The sequence below is a fragment of the Macrobrachium rosenbergii genome, chromosome 15, assembly GCF_040412425.1.
Source record: "Macrobrachium rosenbergii isolate ZJJX-2024 chromosome 15, ASM4041242v1, whole genome shotgun sequence".
Classification (NCBI taxonomy): Eukaryota; Metazoa; Arthropoda; class Malacostraca; order Decapoda; family Palaemonidae; genus Macrobrachium; species Macrobrachium rosenbergii.
In genome coordinates, this window is record NC_089755.1 from 24,669,140 (window position 1) to 24,692,420 (window position 23,281).

The 23,281-nt window shown below is 43.4% G+C and overlaps 1 protein-coding gene across 1 annotated transcript in view; it reads left to right on the forward strand.

Annotated features, from left to right (window-relative positions):
• The window catches only part of LOC136846463 (adenylate cyclase type 8-like), a 275,785-nt gene extending 253,349 nt beyond the window's left edge, over positions 1-22,436 (forward strand). Inside the window, exon 25 of the mRNA XM_067117259.1 lies at positions 21,387-22,436. The gene's annotated coding sequence lies outside the window, so the exon portion shown is untranslated. The remainder of the gene's footprint in view (positions 1-21,386) is intronic.
• Positions 22,437-23,281: the final 845 nt, after the last annotated feature.

Below are 23,281 nucleotides of genomic sequence, written 5' to 3' on the forward strand. Positions count from 1 at the left end.
ATTAGAAAATTTAATTTGTCAATACAATATTAGAAAATTTAATTTGTCAATACAATATTAGAAAATTTAACTTGTCAGTACAATACTTATAATTTCTTTTAAGTTCAGCGAAGATTTCTTTTATACCTGTAATACAAAGTGGTATATAATTTAATGAAAACTTATGGTTATATTGAATACTGTTTAATCTTGTTTTCAGAGTTTTATTTAAATATTAACTTTAGGTAAAAAAAAGTTTTCTTTACAAATTATTTCTTGAACAATGCAGCACGTCATGCTTTAATCTATTATCCTTGTGAAGCTATATGAGTACATAGATATTAGAATTTACCCTTTATACTCTCTCTCCTGTAATTCTTTTGACTCGTACGAGTATTATGTATACATAGATAAATCGCTGGTGAAATGCTTAAACCCAGCTGATTATTTTAGTAAGTCACTTCATGCAGGTGATATAAAAATTTGTTTGCACAGCATTTTGGTATCAAGAAGAGCTATTGCATTTGTAGCCATGATTATTTTGGAGGATTGTAGATTGGCAAAATATATGAAAGACATCCCTCACCCTGAGATAAAAATTCAAATAGTGAAACAGTATTCCTTGACCTTTTATCATTCTGTGATAAAAGAGGTATGAATTTATGCTATTTTAATTCTTTGTCTACATGGTGAAAATGTATAACTATTTTTTTATAGTCATACATCGGTTAACAGACTTAATCCGTTCCAGAAGGCTTTCCTTTAACCAGATTGTCCTTAAACCAAGCAAATTTTTCCCATAAGAAAAAATGGGAATTTGATTAATCCGTTCCAGATCTCCAAAAATACAACAAATAAAAACATTCTACCTAGAATTTAACCAATCTAGCATGCAGAAATAAAAAAATCAACAAAGTAAAAAGATGAAATAAATACAAATATGCTCTCACACTACTTGCAATTGAGAGAGTTGATAGCCTATGTGGAAGGTGAAGAGGAAGGTGGCTTGGTTTGGTTCTACTGCACTGTGCTCCACAATATATCACTTAAACTCCTTAATTTACCAATGAGTACCAATCAGAAGGGTCAAAATAAACAGCTAATAATTAAAACAAGTACTAAACATCCATTCAGGTTATTCAGAGTGTATATAGTAAAGTGAGGTACAGTTGTGTTTGTGATCGATGCATCCAGCATGGCCAGGGAAAAACAACATGGCGGAATGTGTTAAACAAAGTTATGACAACTGAAGTCGGAACCACTTCTCAAGGTAGACAGGTAAAATTTTCAGAAAAGGCATAAGAAAAAGAGATCACAGAAGTCTAGAAAATAGTGACATGTTCTTGGTAGACAAAAGACTCAAAGAAAGGCATAAGGGATGAAGAGTAAGCTAATAGAGCTAGAACACTTGGGTTAGCAGAGCCAACAGGTAAGCAAGGAAGGATTTGGTGAAGGTTCTTTGGTTACTTCCACCCAAAAGAACACAACAGGCTTTGAAGAGACTTGCCCATGTGAACAATGCCATGCCCAGGCTGGCCCCGAGGATGACAGTGCTGAGTCTGATAAATGTAAAAAATGGTAGTTTATTCAATGCCTGAGTGCAAACACAGGCCTAAACAAGACCCAAATGAAGAATTATTTGAAATCAATAAAAAAATGGGAAAGGTAAGAGGATTATATTGGTTTTGCAGGTGATGTTGTGAGCAAGTAAATGATAAAGATAGGGAAAGCAGTGAGGGAAAACCAAGCAACAAGTCAGGAGGATGAAAAATCTATGAAAAAAAGAGATGGAAGAAAAATCCACAATCATCAAAAACCTGAACGTATTATTGGTAGATGGAATAAAAATCATGGAGAGTATAAAACAAGAAAAAAATCACTGGAAGATGAACTACAAATATTAAGAGGAGAATGCAGACCCTACAAAGAAAGATTAGAAGAGGTGTGAGGTTCAAGAGAAATGTCAAAACAGAGACTGATTCTTTATTATTCTAGACAGGTGTTTATAAGACAAAAAGCGGACGGAAAGGTAGCGGGCGACCCAAGGGCCCCCGCTGTGTCCAGACAAGATTTGTGTTTTCTGGCAAGCATAAAAATACCTACAACATTCGTTACATGGCATATAAAAGGTAGATATACATATCAGCAGAAAGGCTGTACAATGATACACAAGATGAGGTACATAAAGAATCTGAAATAAAGACACGTAAAATACATGTCGTGATTAATGTACATCTGAAAGGAGAAACACAAGGAAGGAGAGGCACAATTTGTCGCCCTTACAAATACTCCTCCCCCTCCCCCAAGACAATAATTAGAGGAGCAATTATTGGATGAAACAATATTAATCATGGAGGTGCTGGGGCAGTCGGAGTGGACCCCTGTTTCTGGAGAACTGTGGGCACGGGGTGGAGTTGACACCTGGGGATGGCTGGGTGCATCTCCTGGGCCGCCCCAGGCCCCGCCTTGGTGAGGAAGCAGGTGCGTCTGCAGGCAGGTATTGCGTGGGAACTCTGGGGCGTCTGCCTACTTCTTCGCAAACTTCGCTGTCCAACATGAATGCAGGTTTCAGTCTGTCAATGGTGATCCAGTCCTCCCGCCCGTGGATATCGAGGAGGAATGCTTTGCTGGCCCGCCTGATGACTCGGTGGGGCCCCCTGTAGGGCCTGGTTAAGGGCGGGCGGCAAGCGTCCACCCTGACGAAGATGTAGGTGCAGGAGTGTGTAAGGTGGGTGGGCTGTAGGTGATGGTTCTGTCGGTGAAGTTTTTGTGGCAGGGCGCGAACCTTTGTGCGAGTCCCCTCAACCTCAGGAGGGGGGTGTCGGCGCCGTTGGCCGACGGCGGGAGGAATTCTCCGGGTATGGCCAGTGTTTCCCCGTAGACTTTCTCAGCAGGGGAAGCGTCGCCATTTGCTTTCTGTGCAGTGCGGAGACACAGCAGGACCCAGGGCAGCTGTTCCTTCCACCTCTCATCGGTGCAGCGTGCCATGAGACCTGCTTTAAGAGAGCGGTGCGCCCTCTCGACCATGCTGTTTGCTGCAGGGTTGCATGCCGTTGTGCTGTGTAGAGTTGTACCCATCAGGCGTGACAGGAAGGCAGGTCCCTTATCTGTAGTGATGCTGTCTGGCACGCTGAAGCGGCTTATCCAATTGGAGAGGAGGGCCTCTGCGCATGATGTTGTTTATGCTTCATCCATGGGGGTTGCTTTGGGCCAGCAAGTGGAGCGATCTATGATCGTCAGGAGGTATCTGGCTCCCCCTGGCTGCGGAAAGGGCCCGATGACATCAATATGGATGTGGCTGAACCGCTGACGAGGCTGGGGAAAATCGTTGATCCCGGACTGTATGCCGGGATGTTTTGGTCGTCTGGCACGGGATGCAGCTCCTTGCCCACTGGCGGACGTCCTTGTTGATGCCGTGCCAGACAAACTTGTCAGTCATGAGGCATGCCGTTGTGTGCCGCGATGGATGGGAGAGACCGTGGACTATGTCAAACACTTGTTTTCTCCTCGATGCAGGCACCAGGGGGCATGGGCGGCCTGTGCTGGTGTCACAGAGGAGAGTTGTGTCCGAGTTTGCTAGGGTCACGTCTTCCCATTTGAGAGCCGTCACTTCTGTCTTGTAGTCCGCCGTCTCTGGGTCCGCTGCTTTTTCTCTCACGAGGTCTTTGTAGTCGATGCTGAGGTGAAGGGAATTGATCTCTATTCTTGACAGAGCATCAGCCACTGGGTTTTTCTTGCCAGGGACGTAGTTGATGCTGCAACTGAACTCGGAGATGGCTGTCAGGTGCCGCTGTTGCCTTGCAGACCATGCATCCCCCTGTTTTGCAAATGCATGAGCCAAGGGTTTGTGGTCTGTTAGGATTGTGAATTCGGTTCCCTCCAGCAGGTACTTGAAGTGCCTCAGCCTGGTAGATAGCCAGCAGCTCTCTGTTGAAGGCACTGTAGCGGGTCTCAGCTGGCGAAAACTTGTGGCTGAAGAAGGCCAAGGGCTGGGGTGTGCCGTTCACCAGCTGCTTGAGTACTGCACCGCAGGCGATGTTGCTGGTGTCCGTTGTCAACCTGAGGGCAGTGGCAGGGTTGTGGTGAGTTAAGGTGGTGGCACTGGAGAGGGCCCTTTTCGTCTGGATGAATGCCTGCTGCTGCGGAGCTTCCCACGTTAGTGTTTTTGGTTTCCCCTTCAGGATTGACGTCAGGGCGTACATGATGTGGGCGACATCTGGGATGAAGTGCCAGTAGTAGTTTATCATCCCAAGAAACTCCTGAAGGGCCTTGACGGTTTGTGGTTCTGGGAAATTTTTCTATAGCTTTTACTCTAGAGGCCGTGGGGCGCACTCCTGCTGGGGAAATCTCATGGCCAAGGAAGTCTACTTTTTCTTTCCCAAAAATGCACTTGTCGAACCTGACAACTAATCCGCTGTCCTGCAGGCGTTTCACGACTGCGCGGACATGGCGAAGGTGTTCCTCTGGGGACCTGGAAAAAATGAGGATGTTGTCGACGTAGCACATGCAGAAGGGCAGATCAACCAAGATGGTATCCATCAAGTGCTGGAATGTGGCACCTGCATTCCTGAGACCGAAAGTAGAATAAGAGAATGTGTAGCTCCCAAAGAGCATGATGATGGCGGTCTTTGGGACTTTGGCGGGATGTACAGGGACTTGGAAGTACGACTTCAGTAAGTCCATCTTGGAGAACATTTTGGCTCCGTGGAGGGCGCCTGTCAGTTCTTGCATTTTAGGGAGAGGGTAGTGGTCTGGCGTTGTTACCAAATTCAGGCGCTGATAATCGCCGCAGGGCCTCCATGAACCATCAGATTTCTTTCCCATGTGGAGGGGGGACGCCCACAGGCTTGATGCCTTTTTACAGACGCTCATGTGTTCCGTTTCTGCAAAGTTCCTCGTTGGGCAAGTTAGTAGAGTTGTGGGCTAGCACTCGCTAGGCCCGAGTTCGAGTCTCCAGCCGGCTAATGAAGAATTAGAGGAATTTATTTCTGGTGATAGAAATTCATTTCTCGCTATAATGTGGTTCGGATTCCACACATTAAGCTGTAGGTCCTGTTGCTGAGTAACCAATTGGTTCTTTGCCTCGTAAAATAAGTCTAATCCTTCAGGCTAGCCCTAGGAGAGCTGTTAATCAGCTCAGTGGTCTGGTAAAACTAAAGTATACTTAACTTTTTCCATTTCTGCGAAGGCCCGTTTGGCGTCTTGTAACTTCTGGGAGGACAGACGTCAGAACTTGGAATGGGTTGGTGGGCCTGTCGTGGTGATGTGGTTGAAGATGCCATGCTTTGCTGAAGCCCCAGGTGACTGGCGCAGTTCTGATTTGAACACGTCCGGGAACTCCTGTAGGAGGGACGTGTAGCTGTTGGGGGCTGTGGAGCAGATGGAGGGCATCCTGTGTCACCGGAGAGCTGACGGAGAATGGCACGTCCCTGTGTCGAGGAGGCGTTGTCTGGCAACGTCGACTAGTAGTCCGTCGTGCCCTAGGAAGTCCATGCCCAGCAGAGGGAACTTAACATCTATGACGAAAGGCCTGTAGTATCTGCGTCCCAGGATTCAGATAGCCCAGGTCGTCATGCCATAAGTGCGGATGAGAGTTCTGTTTGCTGCTGTGAGGGTGGGTACTGAGTCAGGTATTTTTTCTAAACCTTCCCTGGATGGCGGGAAAACCGACTGCATTGCCCCCATATCAACCAGCAGGCGGCATTTGGAAATCTCGTCTGTGATGAAGAATTTTTCTGGGCAGGGGAGTTGGGTTTCGCAGCCACAGCTGTTGCTTGTGGCCACCTTTGTCATTTTTTGTGAAAGAACATGGAGGCCTGCAGGTTCTGGCATTGGTCCCAAACTTTCTATGGTAGAAACACCACGCTGGGTTTGGCCATGTCCTGTGCTCTCTGAGTGGCGGTCTTTTCTTATAAACAGCGTTGATGTCTCCGTCATCGTTGCTGTCTTCCTCCGACAGGTTGCAGGCTCTGAGGGCGGTGGCGTGTGTTGAGACCTTTGTGGCCTCTTAAAGTTTCTGGGTGTCGTCGACTAAGGCATCCATGTCCAGGTTCTCTGCATCCCTTATCTGGCACTGAACTTCCGCCGGAGGCACTGAAGGAAAATTGCTTTTGTCAGGTCTGTTGTCCTTTTCCTCCCGTTCTCGTCGTGACTTGGAGGGTTATCAACCCCCACAGCTGGTCCCAGGCTTCCCTGGGTGATGCATCTCCAAGGGGCTGGGATAACAGGTCGAATGCGCACTGCGCTCTCTCGGACACAGGCATGGAGTAGGAATTCAGCAGTTTGTTCTTTAAGTCCGTGTATGTGACTTTGTCATATTGAGCATCCAGCCAGGGGAGATTCTGTTGAATACTTCTTCTAGGAGCACCGTCATGACTATGTCTGATTTTGTAGCATCGTCTGAGATGCGCGCAATGTGAATACGTGTCCGCATGCCGGAACCATGATGCCGTGTTTTGCCGCGAGAACAGGGGAAGTTTGACTGTGTCTGGCCTTGTTAGTGAGAGAGGCATACAGACGATGCTTGCAGGTTTGCATTGAGGTTCTGTTTCTGACATCTTTACTTCTCACGCACCAAAATGCGGGAAAATGCACCGTACTGAATCTGTTAATGGTGCTGATTTGTTCGAGAGGTCGAACAAAGTGCCAAACCGTGCCCTTTTGGGTACACCATATTTAGTCTGTTAATGGCATTGCTTCCGCCAGGAAGGGTGCTATCAGAGGCCTTAACTTTACGCCGTAGTTAGTCCGCTAAAGGCTTTCTGATGGTAGGGTGCGGCCGTAGTTAGTCCGTTAATGGCTGAAACTTTATTATTCTCGACAGGTGTTTATAAGACAAAAAGTAGACGGAAAGGTAGCAGGTGACCCAAGGCCCCCTGCTGCGTCCATACAAGATTTGTGTTTTCTGGCAAGCATAAAAATATGTACAACATTCGTTACATGGCATATAAAAGGTAGATACAGTATACATATTGGCAGAAAGGCCGTACAATGATACATAAGATGAGGTACATAAAGAGTGAAATAAAGATAGGTAAAATACATGACGTGATTAATGTACATCTGAAAGGAGAAACACAAGGAAGGAGAGGTGTGATTTGTCGCCCTTACAGAGGAAATAGAGAAATAGTTGAAAGTAAGTAACCAGTGGAGAATCATAGAAATTATAAAAACTTTAAATCAAAACCTAGTGGATGATGCTGAAAGCAAGGAAAGCAAAACTGTGGAAAGACCTAATACAGCAGAAATGAGCAGATTAAAAATATAACTAACCCCCTGTATAAGAGGAAATACCTTAAGCTTAGCCCTTAACCAAAGTCAAAAGATCAACAGAAGGAAAAGGAAAAGGTTACAGAAACCAGTTTAAATTGGGCAGAGCTAAATGTCAAAGACAAAGAAACAAAAGCAACATGAATGTTTTGTAACGCAGGAAAGCTGATGAAGGGTAATTCTTGCAAGTACCTGCGTGTGAGGAAAAGCAACAACTATACAAGAACTCAATACAGTACAGTCAAGACAGAAGGGAAGGACAAGTAGTGTAGATAGTCACATGATCAAATGCCAGAATGGAACTACACAAAGAAGAGAAAGGTGCCAAGAAATGAAACATACGAAGTTGGGTAGGTTAACTGGAGGGGGCAGGTATTCCACTCAAACAAGAGGAGACAAAAGGCCTATGTATAAGTCGATGGGGCGAAACAGAAGAGTTAGTGAAGGTGCAATGAGAACTGAAGTGGAGTTTTTAAGAACAAGAATGGAGGATATGGTAAACAAGCTACAAATATGTATTAGAATTAATGAATCTATGAGCAGAAATGCCAAATCCTATGCCATGGGGAGAAGTTGTAAGAAACCCCAATGCACCAAACATGATAGGGCCAGATATAATGGGAGGAATGTAGGGAAAGAAGAAAGGAAGACAGGCCTAAAGAGTAAAAGGGTAAGAAGAGATGTAAGGAATAAAAGGATATACACACTAAGTGTGGTATATAATATGTAAGTGTAACGGGAATCAAGTCCAAATTAGAATCACTGAAAAAAATAGTAGAAAAGGTGAACCCAGCAATATGTCGGACTGAAACTCGCCTTCATGGAAACGAATATTTGGACATAAATGGTACAGCGTTTCACAATACTGTAATAAAAACAGGGAAGGAGGAGGAGTTCTAGTAGGCATTAAAAGTGAGTGGCAAGTGTTATTGTGAAAATGAAAGCAGAAAGCATGCATCAAGAGTCCCTATAGGTCTGCATTAACAAACGGAAGGAACAAGTTAAGATTAGGGGGTTACATATGGCCTACAAGATAATTACAGTAAAAATGAAGGAAGATGGCACTAGGATAAAGGAACACCAGCAGAAATAAAATCAAAATAGGGAGTATATGGAGAAGCCTTCTGGGGCTCTAAGGAAAAAGCTAGAGGCCAACAGACCAAACAGTGTAGTGGCAGTAAAATGTAAGGAAGGACAAACAGTAGAGGAGGTCGAAGATTTTAAACAATATGTACAGTACAGTATTATAAAGATTTATTTATCCTTGATGATCCTGAAGATGAAATAGGAATGAGTGGCAGATGAAATTAACCTCTTGTACCAAAAATGGATGTCTATAAATGGGAGAGTTAATAATGAAGAAATCCCACAGTCTAGTATTGATGATGTGGAAAAAGCAGTAAAAAAAGTTTGAGACAGGGAATAAACTACAAGTTAATCAAGAGATGACTGAGAGCTTGACACTTAATAAGCGACACCGAAGAAGACGTAAAAACACTGCGTGAATGGGAAGAAATGGAAATATTATCATTACATAAGAAAAGACAGCATACTAAAACTGGACAACAAGAGAGGGATATTCACAACAATTAGTATAAGCAAGGTATCTGAAGTAGTAGGGATGGAAATAATGAAGATAAACAGAAAATAAGCAGATTCCAATGTGGAGGACTGGAAGGAAAGTCCACAATGGACCACCAGCTAACTCTCAGTGCTGTAATTTAACTACACACATTGTAAGGTGTCCCTGCGTATAAATGGTTTGGAGACGTAAGTGCTTTGATAAGCTGGTCATGAAGGATTGAACCAAAGAAACAGGAAAAATGATAGGGGGGGAAAGATGCGTTGCTTATATGAAAATGAATGAAAATGGCAAGTGATAAGATGTCCAGCAGGTGCAACAGAAACAAAATAAATGAAAATGTAAGACAGGGGACAATATAAGGCCCAAGACTATGCAGCATAACATGTAAATTCAATAACATGCAAGAAGAAATTAACACTAATCAGATATAAAAATATAGTCTCCAATATTTATTGATGACATAATATTCTCATCTACCACAAAAGAAGGAATAGAAACTGCCGTAGCCTAGAGCAACTAAAAACATTTACATTTGATACTGAGCCCAGTAAGTCAGCATTGCTCATAATAGATAAGTGAGCAAAAGAAACAGATCACTTGAGAACATAACTGAAAAATGGTCCAATAAGTAGAGAGCATGGTATACATAAATTGGACCAAAGGAAGTATTATACAGAGAAATAAAAAAGTTGAGTACATGCTAAAAGAAATTAGAAAGTACAGTATTGGGACAGTAAGACAGCAAGAGATAAGGCGCTAGAAGCGAGACAAAAGATATATGAAACAGCTGTGGTAAAAACACTATTTGCCAACATAGAAACATGGGGTAACATCACTGAAAACGACTTGAATGAACTACAGGGGAATGTATGAACAACACAAGGCACACTATATTGGTAATTATAGCGGTATCTGGCATTTGGCCCGTGGTCTACAGAATAAGAGTATAATTAAGTTATGCTGTTACTTATTCAACTCAGACAGCCTCCTATGGACAGTGCTGGACAAAATGTATAGAAGCTATATACAGTCGACCCCTGCCTATTCGTGGTTCCTTATTTGCAGACTTGCCTATTAGCAGATTTCTCTATGGAACAATATATACACATCATTTGTAGAAAATTCACCTATTTGTGGTATTTTTCATAGAGAAATATTCACAAATTACTGTATTTTCATATCATTTTCGTGACTAAATGCACTTTTTGTAATAAAACTATTAAAATATTCAGGTATAAGCATTTTTAGAGAGTTTTTTGGTGTTTTGAGCTATCAAAATAGGTAGTTATAAGCATTTTTAGAGGGGTTTTAAGTATTCGCGGATTTTAGCTATTCGCAGGGGTAGTGGTACACAACCCCCGTGAATACCAGGGGCCAACTGTACAGCAGATACAACATACAGATGGAACGAACGAAAAACCACGACCAAAAAAATTGAAAAATGAAATAAAGATGAGAATTAATTTAGAAATTGAAAAGACCTTGGAAGAGAAGAAGAAATGAATGAAGAACCTAAGGTTCATAGAAGGCTTCAATAAAAAAAATATATATATACTAGAGAACTTGGTGCAAAGGAAGGCCAAGCTAAATATGTTGGACTTGAAGGCTAACTTCAGGGGAAAAATACAATGATGCATTCTGCTGAGTTTAGTTTGGGAGGACAACACTGAAAATCTACTCTCCTGGAAGAAATAAAAGAATATAAGGAATCAGGACATAACCTTGGAGGGCCTGAATGCTCCCAGCAGAAAATAAAACTAGCCTTGAGTGTTAAGAATTATGTTAACCTGGGAAGCGCTGGTTGTTAAAGCCAAACACACAGCACTACCACAGTAGAGTAAAAGCAAAATGGGAGTAAAAGCAAAGTAGCAACATGTTAACTTCCAGTAAAATTTGTGAGCGAGTTACTTGTTAGTTGTCAGAATACATTAGGCATAGCAATATCACCAACTTTTTGGGGGTATAATTAAAAAAGGAAGTGAGTATGCAAAAGTTAAAATGCCAAGATTATACTAAGTATTTATTGAAGAAAAGTGTAATGGTCTAGACATAAAAGAAACACTCAAATCAGTGGAGTCGTAAAGAAATTTAAGATAAAGACGATATAAAAAAACTTGGAAAAGGGAGAAATAGTTAATAATAAGGGAAGTCAGTGTCATCTGGAAAAATGAATTAACAAAACGAAAGGTAAAAGCTAGCAAAACCTCCTCAAGTTAATCAGCTCTGCACCTAACTCAAAAAGTAAAGTGTAGCCACAGCCGTTTGTGGAGTGAGCGCTCAGGAATCAGGAACCAGGATCTCCTTCCTAAAAAAAAACAGGAGGCAAGTGTGCTTCTGAGGTGGTTTCTCTTTTCTGTCTCTACTGTTTTCTTCTTGAGACAGTGTTTCCATCTCACTAAAAACCTGTCCAGTGATTGTTTTTGCCTGCATTGTAATAGCATTGTCATTCACCAGGTTTATAACAGTTTGTTACAGCTTTGCCAGGGTAATAGTTTTCAAGGAAACTGTAATTCCTTCCATTTTTTATGTGAGGTTCAAGAAAGGTCAGAAGTGAGCCTGATTCTTTATTGTTCACGACAGGTACTTATAATGCGGGAAGCGGACGGAAAGGCAGTGGGCGACCTGCGGCCCCCCGCTGCGTCTGTACAGAATTGTTTGTTGAAAGACATAAAATGAAATATACAGAGCATTACAGAACATGTACAAAGCAGATATATATATTGGCAAATAGGCCGTAGAGTGATACATGTAATGAGATACATAAAGAATCTGAAACAATAACAAGTGACAAATACGACATGATTAATGTACAAATGTAGAGCGAAACACAAGGAACGGAGAGGCAGTTTGATGCCCTTACAATACTCCCTCCCCTTAGACAATAATTATGTGAGAAATTATTGGATGAGACATCAATCGCAGAGGCGCTGCAGCAACTGGAGTGGGCCTCTACTTCTCGAGAACTGCGGTCGGGGTGTGGGCGCGACCTTTGGTTCTGGCGCGGGCTGTTTCCTGGGCCATCCTGGACCTCTCTTCGGCGTGGGGGCGGCTGTTCCTGTGGAGTGTTGCTGAGGGGAAACTCTGGGTCACCTGCCTGTCTCCTCGCTGATTTTGTTGTAAAACAGCAATGCTGATTTTAGCCTGTCAATCGTTACCCAGTCCTCATGCCCGTGGATTTCCAGCAGGAATGCTTTAGGCGCCTGCCTCATGACTCTGTATGGCCCCCTTTAGGGCCTTGTTAAGGGCGGCGACGATGGCGTCCACCCTGACGAAGACGTAGGCGCAGGAGTTTAAGGCAGGTGGATTGTATCTGCTAGTCCTGTCGGTGAAGGTCCTATGGCAGGGAGCAAGCTTCCATGAGTGTTCCCTCAACCTCGGGAGGGGCATATCTGTGCCCCCAGCTGACAGCGGGAAGAATTCTCCGGGCACGACCAATGTTTCCCCATAGACTTCTTCGGCCAGGAGGCGTTGCCATCTGCTTTAGGTGCAATACAAAGACCCCAGAGGACCCAGGGGAGCTGTGCATTCCAGTTCTCGTTGGTGCAGTGTGCCATGAGAGCTGCCTTAAGAGAGTGGTGGGCTCTCTCAGTTATGCCGTTCGCTGCGGGGTTGTACGCTGCTGTGCTGTGCAGCTTCGTGCCCATCAGACGTGCCAGGGAGACCCAGAGTTCTGAGAGGAAGGCAGGGGGCCCTGTCCGTGGTGATGCTGTTGGGCACTCCGAAGTGGCTGATCCAGCGGGAGAGAAGGGCCTCTGCGCACGACGTTATGGATGCCTCCTTCATGGGGGCTGCTTCGGGCCAACGGGTGGAGCGGTCTATAATTATCAGGAGGTACCTTGCTCCTCTGGACCGGAAAAGCGCCAAGCGTGGATATGGCCAAAGAAATTCGCCGATCCCTGATTCCATGTGGCGAGATGTTTTGCTCGTCTGGCACGCTATGCAGTTCCTCGCCCAGTGACGTACGTCCTTGCTGATACTGTGCCAGACGAACTTGTTGGTCATAAAGCATGCCATTGTGCGCCCTGAAGGATGGGAGAAACCGTGTATCACGTCGAACTCCTACTTTCTCCTTGAAGGCTGGCACAAGGGGGCGAGGGCGGCCTGTGCTGGTGTTGCAGAGGAGCATTGTTCTGGAGTTTCCTAAGGGCATGTCTTCCCACTTTAGTGCCATCAGTGACGTTCTGTAGGGTGCTGTCTCAGGTTCCGCTGCTTGCTCCTTTGCCAGGTCTTACGTAGTCAGCGCCAAGCTGGAGGAAGTTTATTTCTACTCTCGACAGGGCATCGGCTACGGGGTTTTTTCTCTCAGGGACGTATTTGAAGGTGCAGCCAAATTCTGAGATGGCGGTTAGGTGCCGCTGCTGTCTTGCTGACCATGCATCTCCCTGCTTTGCGAAGGTGTGTACCAGATGTTTGTGGTCCGTCAGGATGGTGAATCGGGTGCCCTTCAGCAGGTACTTGAAGTGCCTTACGGCCTGGTAGACAGCTGAAGAAGGTCAAGGGCTGAGGGGCGCCGTTCACAGGCGATGTTGCTGGCGTCCGTTGTTAACCTGAGGGCGGCTGCGGGGTTGTGGTGTGTCAAAGTCGTGGCACTGGCGAGGGCTTCCTTTGTTTCGCTGAATGCCTTCTGCTGCGGAGCTTCCCAGTTCAGCGCCTTTGGCTTTCCCTTCAGGACTGATGTTAGTGGGTACATGATTCGGATGGCGTTGGGGATGAACTGTCTGTAGTAATTTATCATCCCCAGAAACTCCTGTAGGGCCTTGATGTTTTGGGGTTCTGGGAACTTCTCTATGGCCTTCACCTTAGATGCTGTCGGACGTACTCCTGCAGGCGAGATCTTGTGCCAGAGGAAATCTATTTTTTCCTTCTCGAAGATGCACTTGTCGAACTTCACCACTAGGCCGCTCTCCTTTAGACGTTTTAGGACTGCCTGGACATGTCGAAGTGTTCCTCAGGCGACCTGGAGGAGATCAGGATGTCATCGAAGTAGCAGACGCAAAAGGGCAGGTCCCCCGAAATGGTGTCCATCAGTCGCTGGAATGTGGCACCTGCGTTTCTGAGACCGAAGGTTGAATAGAAGAATGTATAGGTCCCGAAGGGCGTTATTATGCAGTCTTTGGGACGTCGTTGGGGTGTGCAGGGACTTTGGAGAAGATCTTTGCCCCGTGGAGTGCGCTCATCAGGTCCTGCATGTTCGGGGTTAGTGGTCTGGTGTCGCTATGTTTAAGTGGCAGTAATCTTCGCACGGCCTCCACGAGCCATCCACCTTCTTTACCATGTGGAGAGGTGACACACACGGGGTCGATGCTTTTTTGCAGACGCCCATCCATTCCATCTCTGCGAAGGCCCGTTTGGCATCTTGTAGCTTTTGTGGGGACAGGCGCCGGAACTTTGCAAGAGTTGGTGGGCCTGTCGTGGTGCTGTGATGGAATATGCCGTGCTTTACTGAAGCCCCCGGTGATTGTCTTAGCTCCGGTTTAAACTAATCCGGAAACTCCCGTAGGAGGGACGTGTAGTTGCTGGAGGCTATGGAGCAGATGGCGGGCATCCCCAGTCCTTTGGCAAGCTGGCAGGAGTGGCAGGTTTGTGTGTCCATTAGTCGTTCCCTTCCGACGTCAACGAAAGTCCGTGGTTTCCTAGCAAATCTGCACCCAGCAGCGGGAACTTAACATCTGCGACAACGAAGGGCCAGTGGTATCTGCGGCCCAGGATGGAGATGATCCATATCGTTGTGCCATGAGCGCGGATGGGTGTCCCATTTGCTGCGATGAGGGTGTTTGTTGAGTCAGGTTTCTTCTTAAAATCTTAACTCAGCGGGAAGATGGATTGCATTGCCCCAGTGTCTACCAGCAGGTGGTGCTTGGAGATTTCATCTTTGATGAAAAAACCTGCTGGTCGGGGGAAGATCGGTATTGGTTTCGTGGCCACTGCTGTTACTTGTGGCTGCTGACGTCGTTTTTTGGAAAGGAACACGGGTGTTTGCAGTACTTTGCTTTGGCACCGAATTTCTTGTGGTAGAAGCACCACGTCGCAAATGATTTCCCGTTCTCTTTCGGTTTCTTTTTGAAGACGACGTTGATCTCTCCATCGTCGTCTTTGTTGCTCTCTGTCAGGCTGCAGGCTTCCAGGGCGGAGGTTGCAAGGGTGGCAGCATGTTCCGAGGCCTTGGTGGCCTCGTGTACCTTCTGGGTGACGTCTCTTAATGTCCCGGTGTCAAGGCCATCAGCGTCCCTTATCTGGCTCCTTACTTCCTGCAGGAGGCGTTGAAGGAAGATTGCCCCTGCCAGGTCGATTTTTCTTATCCTCCGGTCTCGTTTTGGCCTGGTAATGTTATGAGCCCCTGCAGTTCGTCCCAGGCCTCTCTGGGTGATGCTTTTCTGAGGGGCTGGGATGCCAGGTCGAGAGCGCGCTGTGCTCTTTCCATCACAGGCATTGAGTAGGTCTTGACTAGTTTATCTTTTAATGCTGAGTACGTGACTTCGTCTGCATGCGCGTCGAGCCAGGGAGAGATCCTGTTGAACACCTCTACAAGGAGCGCTGCCATGGTGATGTCGGATTTGCTTGCATCGTCTGTTATGCGCGCCATGCGGAAGTGTACTTCTGCGCACAGGAACCATGATGCCGTGTTCTCGCACAAAAACTGAGGGAGTTCGACAGCGTCTGCTTTTGTCAGCGAGAGAGGTGTACAGACGATGCTCACGCGTTCGCATTGAATTTCATCTTTTGCCATCTTTACTGCTCACGCACCAAAACGTGGGGAAATGCGCCGTGTTCAGTCCATTAATGGTGCTGATTTTAGTGCCAAAACATTCTCTTTATTGGGCACGCCATATTTAGTCCATTAATGGCACAGTTTCCGCCAAGGAAGGAGCTATCAGAGGCCTAAAATTTGATGCCATGTTTAGTCCGTTAAAGGCTCTCTGATGGTAGGCTGCGGCTGTAGTTAGTCCGTTAATGGCTGGGCCTAAACCGTGCTACCTGTCACTCCAGGGTCACCAGTGTGAGGTTCAAGAAAGGTCACAAGACTGATTCTTTATTGTTCATGACAGGTACTTATAATGCAGGAAGCAGACGGAAAGGTAGCAGGCGACCTGCGGCCCCCCACTGCGTCCGTACAGAATTGTGTTTGTTGAAAGACATAAAATGACATATACAGAGCATTACAGAACATGTACAAGGCAGATATATATATCGGCGGACAGGCCGTAGAATGATACATATGAGATACATAAAGAATCTGAAACAATAACAAGTGACAAATACGACATGATTAATGTACAAATGAAGAGCAAAACACAAGGAACAGAGAGGCGGTTTGACGCCCTTACACTTATATTAATGAACTAGTGACATCCTCCCTTCCCTCCTCCACCTCTGAAGACAAAGCCTCAGCTGTTCGTCCTGTTGCTGCTCCTTCTGAAGGCCCTGCAGTTTTATGGGGGTAGGTGCTACTTTGTGCTCCTCAACATTATCATTAATGACCTCCAAGCCCATGGACTTGCCCAGGGACTTAATATCCCCCAAAACAGGCTCAGCCTTACTGGCATCTCCAGCCTTCTTGTGAGAGATGGTGGGAAATAATGAGCAGGAAGACAAGTAATGCTGGTTTATTGATGAAAGCGAGCTGCTTATAAAGCAGGATGCGGACATCCGCGTAATTCGCGGAGACTGCTGGTACAAAGATTTACAGGTGACCTGAGGTCAAACTAATTTCTTTCAAAACAGGACAGGTTCATACAGAAAACATAGTGATCAATAATGTCTGACACATAACATAAATAACTCGTTACTTGTACATAAAGCATGATTGTTTAGAAAGACAACATATATACAATTTACAATTATGATGATAAATATATATTCCGATCTACTTTAGTTCGATGCGAAGGCACCGCAGAAAACGGAATGTTCTCTACAGAGAACACGTTGAGCGGGGACTTTACAATACTCCCCCGCCAAGACGGAGGCAACGTCTGATTAAACCAGGTATCTGCTGGGGCGACAAAGGGGCCTCGCTTTCTCGATGTCAACTGGAGAGGGTGGTCACCTTCCCCGGTGTCCTCTGTAGTGGTCTGTTGGGGTGCCTTTCTGTCCGGTTTCTGGGTTTTTCGGGGACAGCCTTTTCTGCTCAATGGAGTTGACGGGCTCTGTGGTGGAGTCCACCAGCAGGAGGCAGTTGGCGGATTGTGTGGGCGTGGTCGCCCGCTTGGCCGCCTTCATGGAGTCCGTCAGCTGCTGTGTGCAACCTGATTAGGTCCTCGACCGGCAGGGTGTAGACATCCATGATCTGCCCACAGACCTCCGGCAGTAGCTGCCACAGGAAGATCTCCCTCCGATGCTGTCAGTCTTGGGGAGGAGGAGGAGGTCCTGGAGGGTGTGCCACACTTCCAAGAGGTTTCCCTCCTGCTGGGGGTTGAGGGCGAGGTCGAGGGTGCGGGCAGCTCTCTCGGAGACCGGCAGGGAGCAGGTCTCGACGAGAGTGGATTTCAGTTCTTGGAAGGTGGCGGGCCGGATGTCGTCATCAACCAAGGGGCGGTCTTCTTATATATCTCCTGCGGGAAGGCATTAATGGCGATGTCTGCCTTCAACACCTCGTCCGTCAGGCCTGCTATTCTGAATTGCCCCTTGACCCTGTAGAACCAGGACGCTGCGTTCTCCCTGACAAGGGTCGGTTAACGCCCGAATGCTTTGTTAGAGCGCCATAGTTAGTCCATTAGGGGCGTGGATTAAGTTCATTGGGCCAAGACTTAGTCACCGTTTGGGTCTGTTAATGGCTTCCGGGAACCACTCCCGGGGTCACCTTTGTGAGAGATGGTGTGAAATAATGAGCAAGAAGACAAGTACTGCTGGTTTATTGATGAAAGCAAGCTGCTTATAAAGCAGGATCCGGACGTCCGCGTAATTCGCAGAGACCGCTGGTACAAAGATTTACAGGTGACCTGAGGTCAAACTAATTTCTTACAAAACAGGACAGGTTCATACAGAAAACATAAAAGCATGATTGTTTAGAAAGACAACATACAGTATATACAATTTACAATTATGATGATAAATATATATTCCAATCGACCTTAGGTCGATGTGAAAGCACTGCAGAAAACGGGATGTTCTCTACAGAGAACGCGTTGAGCGGGGACTTTACATTCTTAGGAACCATGATGACCTACATACAGTACAGTTACTGTACTTGGTACTTGAAAATAAAAAAACACACACCCAAAGTTTAGCAGAGATGTGCTCTGAGCTGGGAACTGCATGCATGATCTAGCTGGTCATCTTTGTCTGTCCTTTAACCAAGCAAACGTCCATTAACAAAGTGGATTTTCCTTAGAATGTCCATTAATAAAGTGGATTTTCCTTAGACAAAATGTCCTTTAACTGAACTATCCATTAAGCGAGGCGTTCTTTAACTAAGGTATGATTGCACAGCATATGCTAAGAAAGCACATACTGTACATGCAATTATGAAGACTTTTAAAAAAATATTTCAAAGAAAAATCAAAGAATGAAAAGCAAGCATATATTTTTGCAAAGTTTTATAAACTGTTTGGTGCATAGTGCTGAACTTTTTCCTTTTACTATTATGGCAAAGCTACAAACACTAAAATATACCCTTCATTTTCAATCTAATGTTTAATTTTAACTTGCATTGTTTGTACACTGGTAGTTACTGATTGATGATTCTGACAACTGTTAATTTACTACCACCTAGGCTATATAAATTAGGCACGCCAAGATTTGGAGATGTACTGTAATGATTTTTTATATGAAAGTACATAACTATAATTATTAAGCATAAAGAAAATATACAGACAATCATTCAGAACTTTTCATTTACATTAAAGTGGAGGGTGTTTTCAGGAAGGGTATGCTTTAGAACAGAATATAGAATTTAGGCCAAAAGCCAAGCGCCGGAACCCATAAGGTTGTTCTAAACGGAAATTGACAGTATAAAGGTTTGAAAGTTATAACAAGGAAAACCTTGCAGTTGCACCGTCAATCAAATTTTAGGAGTGGGTGGAAAGTAAGATGGAAGAGAATATAAACCGAGGTACAGTAAAAGGAATGAAAGGGGTTGCAGCTAGGGGCCGAAGGGATGTTGCAAAGAACCTTACGTAATGCCTACAGCACACAGCATGAGGTACATTGATGGCACTAACCCCACCCCCAACAGGGAAAGGCTATGCTTTAAAGTTCTACTGTAAATCAGGCAGAGAAAATGGGAAAATGAGAACTTTAATTTCAAAACTGGTTAGCACAGACTGTGTCCAGTACAGGGTAAGGCAGTTTACTTCAATTGATGATTTTTAATTTGACAAATTATTCGGAGAAACATAAATGAACAGATGTCTCAGAAACTTCCTAGTCCATCTGAAGAGGTAGCTTTGAAATTATATGAGAATATTAGAAGTCAGATGGCAGGACATTGTTGTACAAAGGAAATTACAGAAGCTTCATATGTGATTAATGATGAAGGGAAGATGTTCTTTCCACCATCCTGGAGAGAATAATACATGATAATGTCAGCTGGACTCGCTTGGGTACAAAGTGTCCGAGGACCCAAGCCTGCTTCAGTGAGAACTGAGATGGGAGACTGAAGATGAATGGCTTTTGTGGAAGAAAAGGCACAAAAAACGAGGAGTGGCAGAATGTCATAAAGGTCCTCAGTGCTGCATGGCACTGTGCAGTGCTGATAATGGTGATGATATGTTTTCAGTCATAATGTTTAAAAATTTAATTTGGTGCTATGACAAGTGAAATGGTCGTCGTGCTTTGCTAATTATTAGTATAAGGTATCATTCAGAAACAGACTACTAGCCGAGGTTGCAAATAGTACCACTGTAGGCCAGTTCACTAACAATTATTACAAAAAATAATCAGCAGACATTTTTTAAGGTGTGTGATGGGTAGATTAGTCTCTGATGCACATCTGTTCAAGTACCAAAATCCCTGTCTTGACACTTTATAGACAGCCTTTACAAGTAATTTCCATAAATCACTAAAATGCAAATCATTCTATCAGCAAAAAACTATTGAAAGTCTACAACAAATATTAATGTCTTACCCACTTTTCATTCTGCAACTTATAACTGTACTAGGAATGTATGTGATTTGAGTTAAAAACTTCTGCAAGGTGACCACCAAAGGATGCTTCCTCATGCTTGGTCAACCACCAGAACTAAAACTAATGTTACCTCAAAAGTCAATTGTTTGTTTTATTGGTAATGCTGTTGGGGCTCTTCTTCTCTTACACCATTGGAGCAGGATATTGGGAACAAATTTGAAGGTTATTAAATGAAACTTTGACTTTCCTTAACCTAATTCATTACCTTAATAATATTACAGTGGTCTGAGACCTTCAAACAAAACTACACCTAAATTAGCCTATACCTAACTTAGCCTAACTTAATACTACCAATAGTCAAAATACTGTATTTTTAACAAATCTCCACTCTGGCATATATCAGAAAAATAGTTCCTTATCTTTCTTAGCACTTCATCTCAGAATACTCTAAGACAATCACGAAAATCAGCACACAATTTGGGGATCACCAAATTATTTTAGCTATGGCATCCAAGTTAAGGGCAGAAATTACTTTGGAATTTCTTCATGCAGTCTTTTTCTACACAAAAGCCCCTCTCTCCTTCCAAACGAGAATCTGAGATCTTACTCACGACAAAATCAACATAAGATAATTGAGCACTTCTCTAACCCCGATCCCATTTGGGACATTCACTGTCTTGAAAATTTCACCCACGTACATGAAAATGGTTGTCTCACCAATTGCTCGATTGCTTATTCACCCACAAGTCTTCACAGTCGAAGCCAGTGTGAGAAGATTTTACTATAGTAGGTGAAGGGGAGCAAAGCCCACTCACTCAATCCTATCTCGCTCAAGCAAACCAAGTAAAAAAAAAAAAAAAAACAACATGAACTTAACCCCTCAAGCATTTACAAACAAAACCATACAAACAAAAAAAAAAATATCATCATATAAACCCAGACTTCTAAATGCCACTGCGATGTTTCCCTATGTATTACCCAGTTGTATACGATGTAAAGTTTTCCAAGCTTAAATACTTGTCACATGTAAAACGAGAACACTGTCAGTTAAAACCCATCATCTGTAAAACAAATGGTAGAATTTGTTATTGCTTATGTCCAAACTTCAGGAATCAGAAATGGATACCCAGTGCTTTAAATATCTCTCTCTTGAGGAGTCTGTAACAAGCTTACTAGCATATTTTTAACAAATGTATGTTCCATTTCCTGATATCTTAAGAATGCTTTCCTTGCTTTTCTACTGTACAACAAATACAATACTCCATGTTTGTTCTTACATTAGGTGTAGGCTGTGGAAGAATATCTTAACTGAAGAATGTACTTTGTTTGCTGAACTTAAGTTTTGATAAAGATTTAGATTTAGCAAGATTCAAATTAGAACAGTGATTATAGCAGCTCAAGTACGCTATGCTAAAATTTACCCATGTTCAGACACCTCAAAATTTTTTTACAATTTTCAGTAGCCTTCTAAATAAGTTTTATGCTCCTCAGGTAACACAACTGTCAGAAGAGAAAGACCTAGAAAAGTATCTCCTTCAGAGTTGTCATCCCCCTGTCCTGGAGGTGCATCAGGCAGTATCCCATTGTCTATTGGAAGTATCACTCCTGCCCTTTCACGAAGAGGCAAGACAGCAGTTTCTCACCATAACCTTAGAAGCCTCTACAGGGATGAGAACAGATCTGATGAAGCTGTTTAACAGACTACACTTTTCGTTAATTTACTGCACATAGTGTGTCAAAAGTACAAGGGACATTTTGAAGTACTGTAGTTCTCTTTTATGGTTCTGAAATCTCTTCCACAAGTATCTTTTGTGGTACTGCAGCAGACTGGATCTGGTTAAAATATAAAATATTGCATTACAGTATTACAATATTATGGTTTCTTGCTTCCATATATTTAATGAACAGTCATGTCACTGTTTTAATTTACAAGTCAATCACCTTGAAATGCAACTTGTCATTTTTTAAATATAAGTATCAGTTTCTTTAACATTTTGAGTATCAATAAAAAAAATCCTGTTCATAATAGTTTTAAGTAATTTTTAATTGTACAGCATATTTTTAAATTGCACATTTTCCATACAGTATTACAGAAGTAGAGTTAAGGCAAATAAAATCATAGTTTATTATGAAAGCCATAACAGTCTCATCATGGCATTTTTTATGCAGTATAAAGACAATTTTGTGCTTTACTTCCCTTCACTGCATGAGGAACAAAAGAAATGAACTCTAAAAATATGGAAGGTAAAACACTTAGGCTAAAAATATGGAAGGTAAAACACTTAGGCATACAATTTGCAAATATGAAACACTTTAGAATTTCAGGTTATAGATAATTATTGCTTGATTTAAGGATCAAGCTTTCTCTACAGATTTATTTTCTTCATAGAATATATAATGATAAAAATAGTCAGTATTGAGATAATGAGTTGTATAAATGTTGTACCAACTCGTCATCACTTACTTGCAGCAACTGATGAAAACAACCCAAGCACTGCAGTGAAACTTTATCTGGTTTCCATGGAACAGGATTATATTAAATGCATAGACTTGGTAACCAAAAAAATTAAACTGGAACTAACATGGTTGTTGCTCTTTAGTGTAAAAAAAAATATCAGGCAGTTAATTACCTTGACCTTTCAGAATGATCCTGTATCTACAAGGATAGACATTTCTATTCATTCAGGTCTTATCATCTGCAACAATGGTCCTTCAGTGGGCAAGAGAAAGTTGCTATATCATCTCCAAGTTGTCACACTAATTAATTTACTCTAATTCCTTATAGCAGCAAGCAGTCAAAGTGCCTTTTAATGACCTGGAACTAAAATTCATTAGTTACTTTGAGCAGTAAAGTGCAGTATAGTGGCCCTTCAGACTGCCTAAACCAATTTTAGTAGTTTTAGCAATTTTCCTAATCTTATAACAACATACTGTACTTGAAAATTATCTCGTGTCACTCAGTGTGTGAAATACAGATTAAGGTACTTTACCTTCTGAACACTTCCAGTTCTCATGATGTCAGAAAAGCAACAAATTAAAAGACAGTGAGATTGGGAATACAGTACTGTGCTTGAACAGTACATATAGTGTATCGGAAGCATTATCTTAATTAATAGATGGTTCATACTCTTCTGATTTTTATAAAATAATTTTCCTAAGATTCATGTTTTGGCTATATAAATACTGTATCACAATCCAGTCATATTAAGAAGAATATGAATTGTCAAAACCTCATTAACTTAGGTAATGGGATACGATTTTACACTATGAATTTTTATACTCCATTTCTGCCTTGACAGGCCGGATGAATCATTAAGGTCAATGAAATAACTGATGTAGTGAGACTGACAGCTTGCAGCTTTACATAATTTTGGAGGTACTACAAC